The 15,174-nt window shown below is 44.3% G+C and overlaps 1 long non-coding RNA gene across 1 annotated transcript in view; it reads right to left on the minus strand.

The window, feature by feature from the left end:
• Window positions 1–15,174, minus strand: part of LOC138250190 (uncharacterized) — a 106,806-nt gene that overhangs the window by 70,145 nt on the left and 21,487 nt on the right. Inside the window, exon 2 of the long non-coding RNA XR_011194902.1 lies at window positions 6,981–7,147. This is a non-coding gene — a long non-coding RNA (uncharacterized lncRNA). The remainder of the gene's footprint in view (window positions 1–6,980; window positions 7,148–15,174) is intronic.

Raw genomic sequence — 15,174 nt, forward strand, 5'->3', positions numbered from 1 at the left:
GGAACACAGTAATACAGCAGTATTTTCAGTGACACACAGGTAAGAGTAGACACCGGCATATTACATTTACTTAATGACTCCTACCTTTCTACTGTCTGACTTTTTCCCCCAGTGTATGGTAACTGTGTTGTGACTTTCCCTTCCGTTTTCAGAGATGTGGGCCCCACTGCGTGACATCTGCTTTGTTTCCCCATGGACTACAGCTGTGTGACAGCGGTTTGTTGGCATCACAATGTGAATAACAATTTTGGCACTGTCATGTCTAATACATTTGTTAAAATCACAGACAGACTCCAGATTGTTTATGTTCAATAAGTGTGTTTATTCAAGTGCTCTAATTTGGATGGGTGGTTGCAAATCGGTGAGGGGTGATGGTGGAGGATTGTCCATGGCGGAGTCCAGACTATCAGTTTCACAGGTGCATTGTCCAAATGCCTGTGGGAAGTGTAGCAGGGGCAGTTTAAGGTTGGACAGGGTGACAATGTGGGACAGTGGGATGACAATCAGGGCAGTATCCGTTGCTGGCGGGGGTCTTGACATCTTACTCTGTCTTCTTCCTGGATCTCAGGGCCCGCTTGCGGGGTGGTTCTCCTTCTGCAGGGGGTGGGGTTCTGGTGGCCTGTTGGTCTTGTGTCGGGGCCTCCTGTCCACTAGCGCCGGCGGAGGTGGTAGGCAGTTCTTGGTGCATGCTAGTGTCAGGGGCCCTTTGAGGTGCCACAGTGTCCCGCAATGTCGTGACTACCTCATTCAGGGCCACTACGATGGTACCCATGGCGGAACTGATGTTTCTTAGTTCCTCCCTGAACCCCATATACTGTTGCTCCTGCAGAAGCTGGATCTCCTGAAACCTGGCCAGGACCGTCGCCATCGTCTCCTGGGAGCGGTGGTATGCTCCCATGATGGAGGAGAGGGCCTCGTGGAGAGTGGGTTCCCTGGGCCTGTCCCCACCCTGTCGCACAGCAGCCACCCAGTTCCCCTGTTTCCCTGGGCCTCTGTCCCCTGGACCGTGTGCCCACTACCACTGCCCCCAGGTCCCTGTTGTTGTTGGGGTGGTGGGTTAGCCTGGGTTCCCTGTAGTGGTGGACACACCGCTGATTGACGTGTCCTGGGGACAGAGGTATGGGTCCGCTGGGTGGGTGCTGTGCTGGTGTTCCCAGAGGGGGGAAGGTCTACTGTGGCCTGTGGCTGTGTGAGGGGAACCGACTGTCCTGAGGTCCCCGATGGGCCGGGCTGGTCATCTAGATCCAGGGGGACAGAGCTGCTGTCCTCACTGTGGGCCTCTTCTGGGGGTGGAGTGGACATTTGTGGACCCTCCTGTGCGGTGACGTGGCGTTCGGGTCCTACAGGGGTATAAAAGTATGGTTATTGCTTCTGTGTGTGTCATAGCGTGCAATGGGTGGGTGCCCGTGTACCCCAGTGCTGGCATTCCTTTGTGGGGGCTGTTGTGACGGTGGTTGGGGGGGGGGGGGTTGTATGTGTATGTGCAGTGGGCATGCTTAGGTGATGGGTGTCCATGCTTTGTGGACGCATGCAGGGCTAGGTGTTGGGATGGGTGGGTAGTGATGGTGAGACAGTTGCAAGGAGTAGGATGTGATGGGGGTGAGGGTGAGGGTGGGGGTATGAGTTGGCATGCAGGTGGGGTGGGGGGAAGAAGTAGTTATGATTTGTCTTACCAGAGTCCATTCCTCCGCCTACTCCTGCGAGGCCCTCAGGATGCAGGATGTTCAAGACTTGCTCCTCCCATGTTGTAAATTCTGGGGGAGGAGGTGGGGGTCCGCCGCCAGTCTTCTGCACCGCGATGTTGTGCCTGGATACCATTGAACGCACCTTCCCCCGTAGGTCATTCCACCTCTTCCTGATGTCGTCCCGATTTCTTGGGTGCTGTCCCACAGCGTTGACCCTGTCCACTATTCTGCTCCATAGCTCCATCTTCCTGGCAATGGTGGTGTGCTGCACCTGTGCCCCGAACAGCTGTGGCTCTACTCGTACAATTCCCTCCACCATGACCCTGAGTTCATCATCAGAGAACCTGGGGTGTCTTTGCGGTGCCATGGGGTGGTGTGGGTGATGTGTAGGGTGGATTGTGTGGTGCTAAGTGTGGTGATGTATATTGTTGTGTTGTGTGAAGTGCATGCAAATATTGCTGGGTGACAGTGAATTGGGCGTCTGGGTGCTCGGATGTCTTTTCTCGGTGCGTGTTCACGAATCTCTAGGAGTGGAGGTTTGTGGGTGATGTGGGTGTGTATTTTATATTTAATTGGGTGTGTGGGAGTGGTGTGTGTATGTGTCTCAGGTGTGTGTATTTTGAATTGTCCAATGTGGTTGTATTTTGTAAGTGTGTGTGTATTTTGAGCGCGGCGGTGTGTACCGCCAATGGAATACCGCGGTTGAAAGACCGCCGCATGGATTCGTGTGTTGTGATAGTGTGGGCGTATTTCTGTTGGCGTGACGGTGGAGTTTTGGTCATCGCCAGTTTCTCGCTGCCCTTTGGTGTGGCGGACTTTTGTGGATGTCTGTATATTGGCGGTTTGCCTGTTGTGGGTCAGAATGACCGTGGCGGTTTACCGCGGCGGTGTTATGGCGGTCTTCTGAACGGCGGTAAGCGCCTTTTACCGCCGAGGTTGGAATGACCACCCAAATCTTTAAAAAAGCTATTGCTATCTATCTTTCCCCATTTAATTGTAAGTCCTTTTTGGGTTGAAAACTTCATATCAGGGTGTCGCTTCTCTCTTCTTGAGTCACTCGTCAAGTCCAAATTAATTACAATAGATAAGGGGTTGTGATCGCTAATACAGGTCGGGGTCACCCTGAACTGCCCGACAAAAGAGGATAGTTCTCTAGAATAGATAATATAATCAATGATAATAGTATGAGTATCTCCCCTTATAAATGTTGGTACCCCTCTAATAGCTGGTATGGGGAAAAGTAGAGAATTAGCTGTTATCAAAGAGTTAAGAGCATTCCCATATGAAGAATGTTTAAAATGCTGAATGGGGTTATCATTTTCATCCAAGAGTCCGCAGCAGTCCAAATACTCTGGCTCACACAAGTGGGCGTTAAAATCGCCGACCCAAATTATTCTTAGGTCCTTTCTACTAATGATTGTTGCCTTATATATTAACATCTCCAAGCTGCCAACCACACTTGTGTCTGAATTATCAAAGGTATTATTATAATAATTAATCAGTAGTATATCAAATGGCTCTGCTAATTTCAGAAATAAAGCCCCCCAAAAAAGGGGATGTGCCCACAACATGTGCTTCCATCCCCCCGGCCTTTACAGATGGGAAAGTAGCCAGGCCACCCTTAGCCCTACCTGCAGAGGCCTTAATTGCAGGGACACTATATGTAGTGTAGCCATTAATATGTGGGGATTCTACAAGCCAGGTCTCCTGGCAGCAGATAAAAAGATTTTCCGTCACTAGTTTTAACCAGTCGGGGTTTCCAATTTTTGATTTTAAGCCTGCAACGTTCCAAGAAATAATCCCTAAGGCTGTTGTACCCTGTATATCATGTATGTCAGAAGCTCCCTTAGACTGCGAGAGGGACTGTAGCGGTATATTTATCTCCAAGGGGCTTTGCATTAAGGGCCCAGTTGCTGGTGGTCAATCTAGCTGCTCCAGTAAGGCCAGAGGCTAATATCTGTTAGACAGTGTCATGACAGTATCAGGGGAATTGGAAGCACTGGGATCGCCAAAATTCTGTTTCCCAGAATGAATTAAATCAAAATCACCTGGATTAAATGCCGGGGGAATGAATTTAGATAGACGTTGTACTCTTATGGACTCTACAGATGGTTTCATAGTTGAAAAATGGTGATACAAGGCATTGACAATCCAGGGTCTCCTAAAGTTTAGAATGATGCAATCCCCTTGTGATGCTTTAGGGGATGGGCTAACCCAGGGGACCCTTCTTACAGTTAAAATGTCCCTATAGAAATCTACCCTCCCTCCCGAATGCTTTCCTACCCAATGTGTCACTTTATTTAACAGTGATGCATGGGACTCATGGTGAATATTTTCTAATGTAGGGACGTTTTCCAGGATTAAAATATAGGGAGCGCATACCAGCGGGATCCTCGGGCAGGCTATTTGAGTTCTTATAGTCTTCTGACCCACTAAGTCTTCCCGCTTGGTTGTGCCCCACTGAGGCTGTGAATTTATAGAATCCTGGAGTACTTCTGAGTTCAGGGATTTTAGGGCTGGGTTCTGAGCAGGAATCGGTCTGTAGTTTTGGTGCTGATGAATGGCCGGGACAGGTGAGCGTACAGGGGCGGGATGATTGTTCTGAGGTTCCGCCCTCGGTAGTATGGAATTCATTGTTGTTGTGTTTGTTATAAGTTCAACCTTCTCCTCAAGAACAGCCACTCTCTCCAGAACCAATAAACACAGCTTTTTTATATCTCTGAGTTGATCTTCAATCTGGGAGAAACAGGTATGAAGAGTATCCAAGTTCTTTCTGTCTTTTGGCTGTTTTCCTATAATTTGTTTTTTGAAGGGTTAGATAAACAGCCAAAAGTAATGTCTAGCCCTTATTTGATCAAGAGAATTTACCAACTGTTTGTTGATGTTATGGCTGATTATGAGGAGCTTCAGATGAGTAACATTCCAATCCTCAGCATTCATGAAAAAATTATGAGGAAATTGCAAAATATTTTCTATAGGAAGACCACCACTAAGCACCTTGATGATAACTATAAAACTAGTGAGTGGTTTAATATGGACTGTTCCATGGCCAAATTAGCATTAAAATCAGCTATTATGTCTCGCTCACAGGGGTCACTAAAATCCGCTAGACTCACCCATAATAAGACCACAACACAGGGAAAGAAAAGCTGTGAAGACACAACCTGGCAGAACCCGCTTAATGCAATTAAACATAATGATAATGTGACATTTTGGAAGTTACTGTCCAATAGACATAGAGGGGGCAAGAGCACAATCTGCACTGATATTCAACCTGAGAGTTGGATGGATCACTTTTCCGAACTTTATGCTCCACTTTGCAATCTCTCAATTTATAAACTACCCCCCCCCCAGTAGCTGGTTAAAACGTGTCATCTGCTTGACGATCAAGGAATGGATACTCTTAACCACAATGACCCAATTGTTTTTACGTTGGGGGAAACTACTGCTGCAATTAATTCCTTAAAATCTGATAAAGCACCTGGTCCAGATAAGATACAGCGGGATCTTTATAAATCTGAACCAGTAATATGGTCCTGTTACATAAATACGATCTCCAATATTATAGCAGCTGGGGGCCCAATACCTAGTATCTGGAAAGGGGCAGAAATAATCCCCATTTACAGAAAGGGTGATGTGAGTTCCCCTTCCAATTATAGACCTATTAGTTTTATTGACAACCTCCAGAAAATCTTCACTAAGCAGATTTTGGACAGGCTATTGGATTGGGCTCAAGACTCCAGGAGGGCTTTCGCCCGAAAACTACTGTAGTACAGTGGACCAGGTTTTCAGGCTGACGCTCCTATACTGGAAATACGTAGTCCTTGCTAAGCAAAATTTGTATGTTGTCTTTGTGGACCTCCGGTCTGCTTTTGACATGGACCCCAGAGAAAAGTTATGGGATGTTCTGCATAGAATGGGCACTCCTGCCAATATAATCCATTTATTACAAAGGCTACATGAGAAGACATATGTCCAGGTGAGATGGGTTAACCAGGTAGAATTAACAGATCATATTGCCGTTCATCAAGGATGTGTCTTGGCACCAACTTTATTCACCTTATTCATAAATTAGGTAGTACAAGCTGTGTCTTTCTGTGAAAATGATGCCCCCTCCCTGAATGTGCAGAAAATCCCTATATTACTTTTTGCAGATGACTCCCTCCTCATCTCTGAGACCCCAATGGGTCTTCAGATTCTTGTTGACAGGTTCAAAACATTCTGTGCAGATTATGGTCTGGAACTAAATGCTAGTAAAACCAAATTAATGGTGTTGAGTTCAGGACCAGCAAGGAGATGTACCATTATTTTAGATGGGGTCCCCTTAAGCAAGGTTAGTTCAATAGACTATTTGGGAGTGAAGATCTGAAACAATTTATAACGGGAGGATCAGATCAGCAAAAGTGCGTCACTTCTTCAACATAGGTCAGGCGCTATCTTGCACTTTTACAAAAGCACTGCCACAAAAGTTGTTTCCCCGGCCATTAAGATCTATTTGGCAAAAGCACAGGGTGCTGCTGCCTATGGTGCTGAGGTGTGGGGATTTTTCAATACTGACAAATTGTCTGTGGGTAAAAATAGTTTTGCCAGAGCTCTACTTGCATGTCCACGTAGTACAACCTTGAGTCTGGTTTATTTGGATCTTGGGTTTAATCGTATTTCTGATATGATAGCTTTGAGACCCTTACTCTTTTGGGTAAGGATCTGGACCACACCAGAGCTTACCATCTACAGGGAATCCCTTCTTGACATCGCTTTGATGTTTTTTTTTACTGAATAAAGCTTGTATTCAGAATAAAAAAGACCAGTGGCGTATTTTTCTACTACATTTGACCCTGTAGCTGCTGGTTTGACCAGCTGTTTAAAATTAGTTGCGGCGGCTGGTGTTAGCACTGGACAGTGTGAAGGCATTTTCATGGGTCATCACCTGAACGTCGATGAACCCCACTCTGTTGAGGTCCTTTTGACCCAAAATAAAACCCGATATTTGACCAATGCACATTTGACCCATTATGAGTTGAACATTCTAGGCTCTCTGAGTGTTAATATCAAAATAATTATCACATTGAACCCCGCAATGCTTTTGCCTATGAATGTTAATGATGAAGATGAAGTAGAACATGACTCGGTGTTACTGAACTATGCACCAAACGTAGACCCATTACTCCAGCTAGCCCATTCGATGAAAATGAATTTGTTATGTTAGTTGATGACTCCTGTTTCTGAGAAAATGAAGGAACTCTGAGAGCTGGTTATGTGGTTTGCACAGTCTCAGGGGTAATGAAAACTTCATACCTTCAAGGAATTGTTTCAGCCCAAGTAGCCAAATTTGTAGCATGCTGTGCTTCTGAACAGCTCAAAGTGACCATCTTCACTGAAAGTCAGTACGGGTTTGGTGTGGTTCACGACTTTGGACAGTTGTGGTCCCACAGAGATTTTATGACCTCTTCAGGTTCACCAACCTGAAACAGTAAAATAATAAATCAGTTATTAAAAGCATTAAAATTACCAGTAAAAACTGCAGATGTAAAATGTGCAGCACATGAAAGGATAATTGACTATATTTTGTTGGGCAATGCGTATGCTAATCAAGTGGCCAGATGCTGTGGCCACATTGTACGCCCTTTAAAGAGGAAGGGAGTGATGGAAATAGCAACCAATGAGACAAACCAATGTTCTTGAATGTAGCACTTGATACCTGAGAAGAGGTTAAGAGATTTCAGGAAGAAATTACTGGAGAGGATCATATAGATTGGAGTAGAGCAAGTTGTGTTCAGAGAGATGACGATGATGTTTTGGTCTCAAATGAAGGCAAAGCATAGTTGTTAAACAGTTTGTTGCCTTTGATGGTGAGGTATTACCATGGTCAGCTCAGCCAATGTTGTGACTCCAGTTGTGCCTGAAACAGAAACTGTGAGAGGAAACCAGTGACTCTCAAAAGGTCCAGACCTAGTTGCTGATGTGCTTGCAACAATTGCTGAAGTGAGAGACTGATCAAAGTGACAGTGAAAACAGTACAGCAAGGAGATGAAAGAGAAAAAGAGTGCAAAGCAGCAGGAACTCTGCACCAGAGTGGACTTACTTTGCTGGAAATGAATGGGAGATCAAATTTATTGACTTTTGTTTTGACTGTTCAGATTCAGTTGAATATTCTGGAACTTGAAATAACCTTAGAAATTAACTTTGAAATAACCTTGCCAGTTGGTGAATAGAGACACTATTTGCTGGAAGTTCTAATCAGTGATCACAAAACAGTAATTTATGAGAGACTTTTCCTTTTAAACTTTGAGAACTTGCTAGTAGAAATATGCTGGACTTTCAAGAAGATCAAAACCTGTTGTAAATAAGTGCAAAAAGCCTTAGAAGTATTTTTTATTTTGTTTTTGCTTTGTTCATGTAAAAAGAAGAACAAAACATTTTAAAAGCAGCATGACATTTTTTATTTATTTTTGTTTTTTGATTTTTCAATTTGTATTTTTGGTCTGATTTTAGACAAGTCATGAATTTGTATCAGGGTAAATAGAGTAAAGGTAAAAATTTGTGTATTGGTTTAGCAAAAGTACGTGTGATTGTGAGCATATTGGTGCTTTCTGGATTGAGTGTGTCAGTGAAGGACAGTTTAGAGAGCACAGTTACACCAGTGCATGAGGAGACTCATAAAAAACATGATCTATTGCATGAGGATAAGAGACTGCTTCATTTGGACTGCTCAAAGGGAGAATTGTCTTCTAATGTATACTACAGATTACAGTATTAATACATTAAAACCATGGATGTGTATGATTGTTATGTGTGTACACACATCCCTTTATCAGTGCCAGAAGGAATCACCTATCATAGTCTACCCTTGACTAATGGCATTAGTTGTAGTCTCATATTAACTCAACTATATAATCAGGAGTATATACCATATTTTGTTTCCATTTTGACCTCTTTTCTTTCTTGCCTAATAACCAACATCTGAGTAGCATTGCTAAAGATAGCAATATTGACATTGTGGGAGGTTTCTTTGAAGCAACACTAACCTTTGGCACTGCTTATGCTCACAAAAATAATGTAATCTGCATTCTCATACAAGGAGAGAAAGATTTCATTAACCAAGTGAATGACAGGAGAAAGGCAATGAAAAACAAATTAGAAAAGGGAATAGGTTTACAGAATTGGCAGAAGAATGCTACCCATCCTGCAGGAAGTGATACATAAAGATGCTTAGCTTTAGATTGGCAACATGTAGGGAAGCAATGTATACAGGCCACAATCAAAGACTGACATAAGTTTGTAGAGACTAGTGAATGTAGACACGTATTTGTGTTTAAGAGTGTTTGGAATTTCATGTTAAGTGGACATGACCTTGCCATACCATGTGTTTATTTAATTTGTGGGAAAAACGCCTATTACAGGCTGCGGAAAGGCTGGTATGGCACATGCTACTTAAGGGCAGTTATTCTGATAATCTACCATGTGGACAATCATGACAAGCTAGTCTGGAAGGGGAAGTCCAATTCCAGGTTAAGGAGAGGAGCTAGTGCAGCAGACATTACAGGTGACATTTTTAGTGGCCTGATTCCATCAGTTCGTGTGATTCTGAATGGCATCAAGATTAGAAAGTTGTAAACTATTGTGGATAAGATGACAACTGTTTATAGAGGTGCTATGATTTTGGTGGGCATGGAAATGGTTGGTATGAGATCAATGATTTTGCAAAATCACCTTGCATTAGACATCTTGTTGGCAAAGAAAGGTGGAGTCTGCAAAGTTTTACAGGTGCAACATTGTTGCATGCTCATTCCAGACAATAGTAAGGAGATAAGGAAATTTAGATTGAACATGACAAATGTAGAAATGACCAGAAAGACCTGAAGGAGACAAATATCTGGTAGTCAATAGATAAATTATTTGCTGATGTTGGACTATGTTTTGGAGATTTGGGAAAGGGAATTGTGAGAATGATCTTGAGACCTTTGTTGATTGTGGCTGTGTGTGTTATAGTCGCACTTGGATTTTACAATTTATAAAATGGAAGATACAAAGAGCTAAGAATAAACAAAGGATGGAGGAGATTGAAAAGAAGAAAATGAGCAGCAGTTATTATAAGAACCTGAAGAGAATTGAGAGTTTCAGTAGAACAAGGCCCTCACATTATCAAACAACTAGGCTTTGAGTTGTCTCACTGTAAATAAGATTGTCCTTTTTGTGATCCATAATTTGCTGTCAGAGGAGGGATTGTTGGCGTGTAATTTTGATAATGCTTTATTGACAGATAAGTCAGCACTAGGTGACTTTTATATTCATATTTAAAAGCCCAACGTAGATAGCTGCTACCTCTATAGCTCAGATTGTTTGTCTTTGTATGTCTACCCCATTCTTTGTCTGACCTTATATCTCTGTCTCACTTAGTTTTTTCCCAGTGCTCTTTCTTTCCCTCACTTTATTGTGGACTCCCTCGCCTTACTGTCTTCCCATTGTCTTGGCCTACTTGTGAAGCATATGAGCATAGTCCTAAGCCCAGGAAGGCGTTCCTTGACTCAGCACCATCAAAATCATGAAGTTCCTAATGGCCAAGTTGTGCTTTGGCTCTCTAGGGAGAGGCAGGGACTGAATACATGCATCTAGGTGGCATTGATAAATAGCAAGTGTGGCACCGTTAACCAGACCTAGCTCTTCAGCTAAGTGCTGGAGCGTAAATTCTGATAATGCTTTAGTGGCACAGAAGTCAGCACTAAGGGGCTTTTATTTTCATGTTTCAAAGCTCAACATAGGCAGCCGTATTAACGTATTTTAAAATTGTTCACTTTAAATTGTGGCGGTCATTGTACCTACCATGGCAGACGTTGTGCCCACCAGAACTGACAAAGTGCTAACATGAGCTGGGAATCTTGATTGTTGTTGCAAATTCAACTTGTGTTCCTATTTTTATTGGATATTACCCTTTTGCATAATGTAGACTCATCAAATGGACCAATCAAACTGTTCAGAGTAATATAAAGTAGGTAATGAACTCGTAGTTTTTAGAGTAGAGCCTCTTTGAATCTTGAACTGTTAGCTTGTTCCTTGAACCTTTCCTGATTTCAATATGCAGCCTTTGTTCTGCACATTCCACCCAATGATGCTTGTAATGAACTTTGCTGATTATCTACTGCTTTGCTGATGAATCTGAATTCTATGCTGATTCCAGGAGAGGTATATTTAAATGCAATGCTGGTTGTCCCCTTGCCTTGTGTTTTTTTTATAATTAGAATTAGCATGTTAACACCTGCATCTGTTTTTTTTTTAGTTAGACTAACTGAGTCCAAGATAGACTACTTTTCCAAATTATTTGTGTCCTTCTTTCTTTTTACTTTGTGTCTGCATGTGTTAGCCTGTCCCCACACATGCTTGTCCTAATTCACAATAGTAGTAGGTTGTCCCTACAACCTTGTTTACCTAAATTGATCTATTCATTTATGAATTTAACTTGACTAAGGTCATCATCAATTGATTTGAGATCTAATTCTGTTGCACAAATTATTTCTTTGCTGGTGTGTATAATTCTTTTGGATGCTTAATGGTGTTGATATTGAGTAGACTCATAGATTTGGTCAACCTATGTTTCTTCTTTATCTTTATAACTTGATACTGCACACAATTTGCATTATTTTGGCTCTGTGGTCATAATAAGCTTTATCTTTCACAAATTGGAGTTTTGTTTCCTTTGCCACATTGGTCATGGTGTTCAAATTTATAGTTGTATTGATTGTGATTGGAATTATTGTATACGGTTAACCACACTCCTCACTGGGTCCAAAGATGCCATTCTCTTTGAGGAAAGAGTTTTTGGGTTGTGACCGGGAGGATAAAAGGCATTAGCAAAAGCACTCCTCAATGCTGGGATTTTCAACCTCAGACATATTAGGGAAGATGGGAAACATCCCCAAAAATCCAAAGTGCTATTGACTCAAATGTTAAGATTGTCTGACATAAAGCATGACATAGCTGAGTTTGCAGTTATGTTTCTTGGTGAGGTAGCACATTAATGATAAAAAAGATTTATACAATTGCAAAGTTTGTCTCATTTCTCAATATTGAACAGATGTAGAATCTCTTCTACATCAAGTCCTTAAACCAGTATTAATGTATAGTAAGGTTACCGGATAGTCCTCAGTCATCAGGGGCAACCTTTTCAGGCCCATCCTTTCCTTTTGAAAACCTTTGCAAGTTGGACATTTAGCCATATAATGTACGAAGGGACTCCAACTCACAAAATGCATACTATCTTTTTTAAAGATCATGCTTGAAAAGGATATTGCTAATGACATTGAGCAATCGAGAAAATACACTATCGTAAAGCACCTCACAGCACTTGAGTTACATCATGGGAGGTTTCCTTTAAGAAAAACAAAACAGTTTTTTCTTTGAAGATGTTGCTGTAACCAGCAGGAATGGGCCCTTTCAGTGCAACCTATTTCCTTTTGTTTTAAAACTGATGGAACAGCAGGTCTATTGAATGTATTGCACGCTGGCACAAGTAGAGCTGGTGATATGACCTCAGTCACACAGTGGATTATGGGGTCCTGTTAAACACATGTAAAAGTATTACTAAAAGGCTGGTCCTGGAAGGGACTCTGGACCGGGCTGCTTCCATGGCTGGGATTGACAGTTCTCCCGGCCCTGAAAGCAGATTTCATTCAATTCCCTCTCTTGGAGCATGCCAGTTCAATGGTACCTTCAAAGTCCACAAACAACCTAGTAAGGGTTAAAAACCAAAGCCCTGATCGGACCCCAACTGGTGAGTCATTATTTACTACTCATCATCCCCAAACCTCCATGCCATCACACCCCCTCACTCTCACTTCTATCACTTCACTCCATCCCACACACTGCACCTACACATCTGACTTACACCAATGCCAAGCCCTGCATGCTATACCAATACATGGCCAGCTCTCCCAGCCCTGCATGTACACCCATCACCAAAGCATGCACAGCCCAGAGCACTAACAATCCCACAATACATCACCATACACAAACAAAGGTGGCAGTGCAAAAGCAACAATAGAAGGGAAGGTAGGGATGTACCATATGTCACAGACATGAAGCATAATACATCACTTACATCTCCACAGCTGCCCCTGCCGGTCCCAGCGGCGAGGAGGTGCCATGACTATCCAGTCCCCCAACAGAACATGCCCCCAGTGATGATGGTAACTCTGGACTTCATGATGTGAATGAACTACCTGGCCCATCAGGGACCACTGGTCAGTTGGCCACCCCAGCCAACTCACAGTCCACCACGGAACCTCCCTTGTCAATATCCAACACCACAGCACCCACCCAATGTCCCCACACGCTGTCCCCAGGACACGTCAATGAGCAGTGTGCCCACATGTTCATGGACCCCAGTCCACACCTCACCCCACCCCCAAGACAATCAGGGATCCGGGGTCAGTGGCTGTGGGCACACCGTTCAGGAGACAGAGGCAAAGGGGAACAGGGACACTGGGAGGACCGCTGTGCGCCAGGGGGAGGACAGGCCCAGGGAACCGACTCTCCGAGCGGCACTCACTAATGTCCTGGGGCTTACCAACAATCCCAGGACAAGATGGGCCAGATCCTTACCAACATGTAGGACAACAAGTGGCTGCAGGAGGAATACCATCAGGAGATCAGGGAGGATTTGCAGGCCCTCAACACCCCCCTGGTCTCCGTAGCAGGGGTGCTGGCAGATATGGCCAAAATCATGAGGGAATGGACAGCACATCAGCAGGCCCATACCAGTAGCCAGTCTACTGACCAGCACACCACTTCCACTGCAGCTAATGGGCAGAAGGCCCTGCCAAAGGACCCACAGGCCAACAGCACCCCTCCCCTGCAGAAGGTGAACCCCCTGTGAACGGTCACTGCGACCCAGACAGAAGCCAGAGACACTTGCCAAGACCAAGACCACCACCAGGAAATGAGACCCTCCTGAATTTCCCCCTTGTGTCCCACCCTGTCACTTTGTCCACTTTGAACTGCCTTTGTTCCCCTTCCTATGGCCCCTTGGACACTGGACCTGTGCTACAAACAGACTGGAACAATACCCTGGACTCTAGTCAACCATCATCCCATTTCAGTGCACTTTTCTGTCAATTATTTGCACTACAATAAACACCCTTGAACACAACTTGAGTGAAAGTGTTTTATGTGATGCAAATGTGCATTTAAGGAAAAATCCCATCAGGTGCAAATGATCTGAACACTGTGATAGCATACATTTCATGACCTGTAACTGTCTGTAGTCATCACGTCAGTACACAGTTGTTATATCACCAACATCTACAAAAGGAGAAGCCATAGGTGATGGTAAGTAAAGATGCAAAGGAAGCAAATGCCATCTGCTACAGCCACCACAGAAAACATCAATAATTGGGGGAATGGTTAGTTCCACTGTCTCACCTGAGTGTCATTGGAAGTATTAACATATAACTGATGTTCCTTTGTCCACATCCTCATCCTCTGCCTTCTCATCTTCACTGTCCTCAGGGTCCACTGTTCCACAGGGGCATTTCCAGTCTCCTCCTCCTGCAGATAACGCACATGTCGTCAGAGGGCAAGGTTGTGCAACATACAGCATGCCAATACTATCTGGCAGACCTTCTTATGTGAGTAACACAGGGAACCACCTGTTAGATGGAGACATCTGAACATGCCCTTTAGGAGGCCGAAGGTTCTTTCAATAAGTCTCCTGGTTCGCCCATGTGCATCATTATAACGATTCTCAGCCCTTGTCCTGACATTCCTCACAGGGGTCAGGAGCCACGATAGGTTTGGGTAGCCAGAGTCACCTGCAAGTATTGAAGGACAAACATTAGCCTTACAAAATGGGATGGGGTTCACACCAGAAGGCATACACTGACATACTGACATTGGGGGGGGAGTCAGGCTCACCAATTATCCACACCCTATTCCACTGTTGTTGTGCCATCACATTTGGGATGTCGCTATTCCTCAGGATAACCTTCCCAGACACCTGGAAGCACGCCGAAGTCACCGCACTCCTCAAAAAACCCAAAGCAGACCCGGAAGACCTCACAAACTACAGCCCTATTTCTCGTCTCCCCTTCCCCGCCAAGCTCGCTGAGAAGATAGTGAACGCCTGCCTGTCTCACTTCCTAGAGGAAAACAACACACTCAACGCCTCCCAGTCTGGATTTCCCAAGAACCACTCCTCTGAGACCTCCCTCATCGCCTGCACTGATGACATCAGAACCAGAGTTGACAAGGGCGAGACTGTCGCACTCATGCTCCTGGACCTCTCTGCAGCCTTCAACACTGTTTGTCACCAAACACTCCACGCACGCCTTTTCGATGCAGGAATCCGACACAAGGCCCTGGACTGGCTCACCTCCTTCCTCGCCGAAAAAACCCAGAAAGCCCGCCTCCCTCCCTTCCAGTCCCCAGCAACCAAGATCATCTGCGGGGTCCCCCAAAGGTCCTCCCTCAGCCCTACCCTCTTCAACATTTACATGGT

The sequence above is a fragment of the Pleurodeles waltl genome, chromosome 8, assembly GCF_031143425.1.
Source record: "Pleurodeles waltl isolate 20211129_DDA chromosome 8, aPleWal1.hap1.20221129, whole genome shotgun sequence".
NCBI classification, from domain to species: Eukaryota; Metazoa; Chordata; class Amphibia; order Caudata; family Salamandridae; genus Pleurodeles; species Pleurodeles waltl.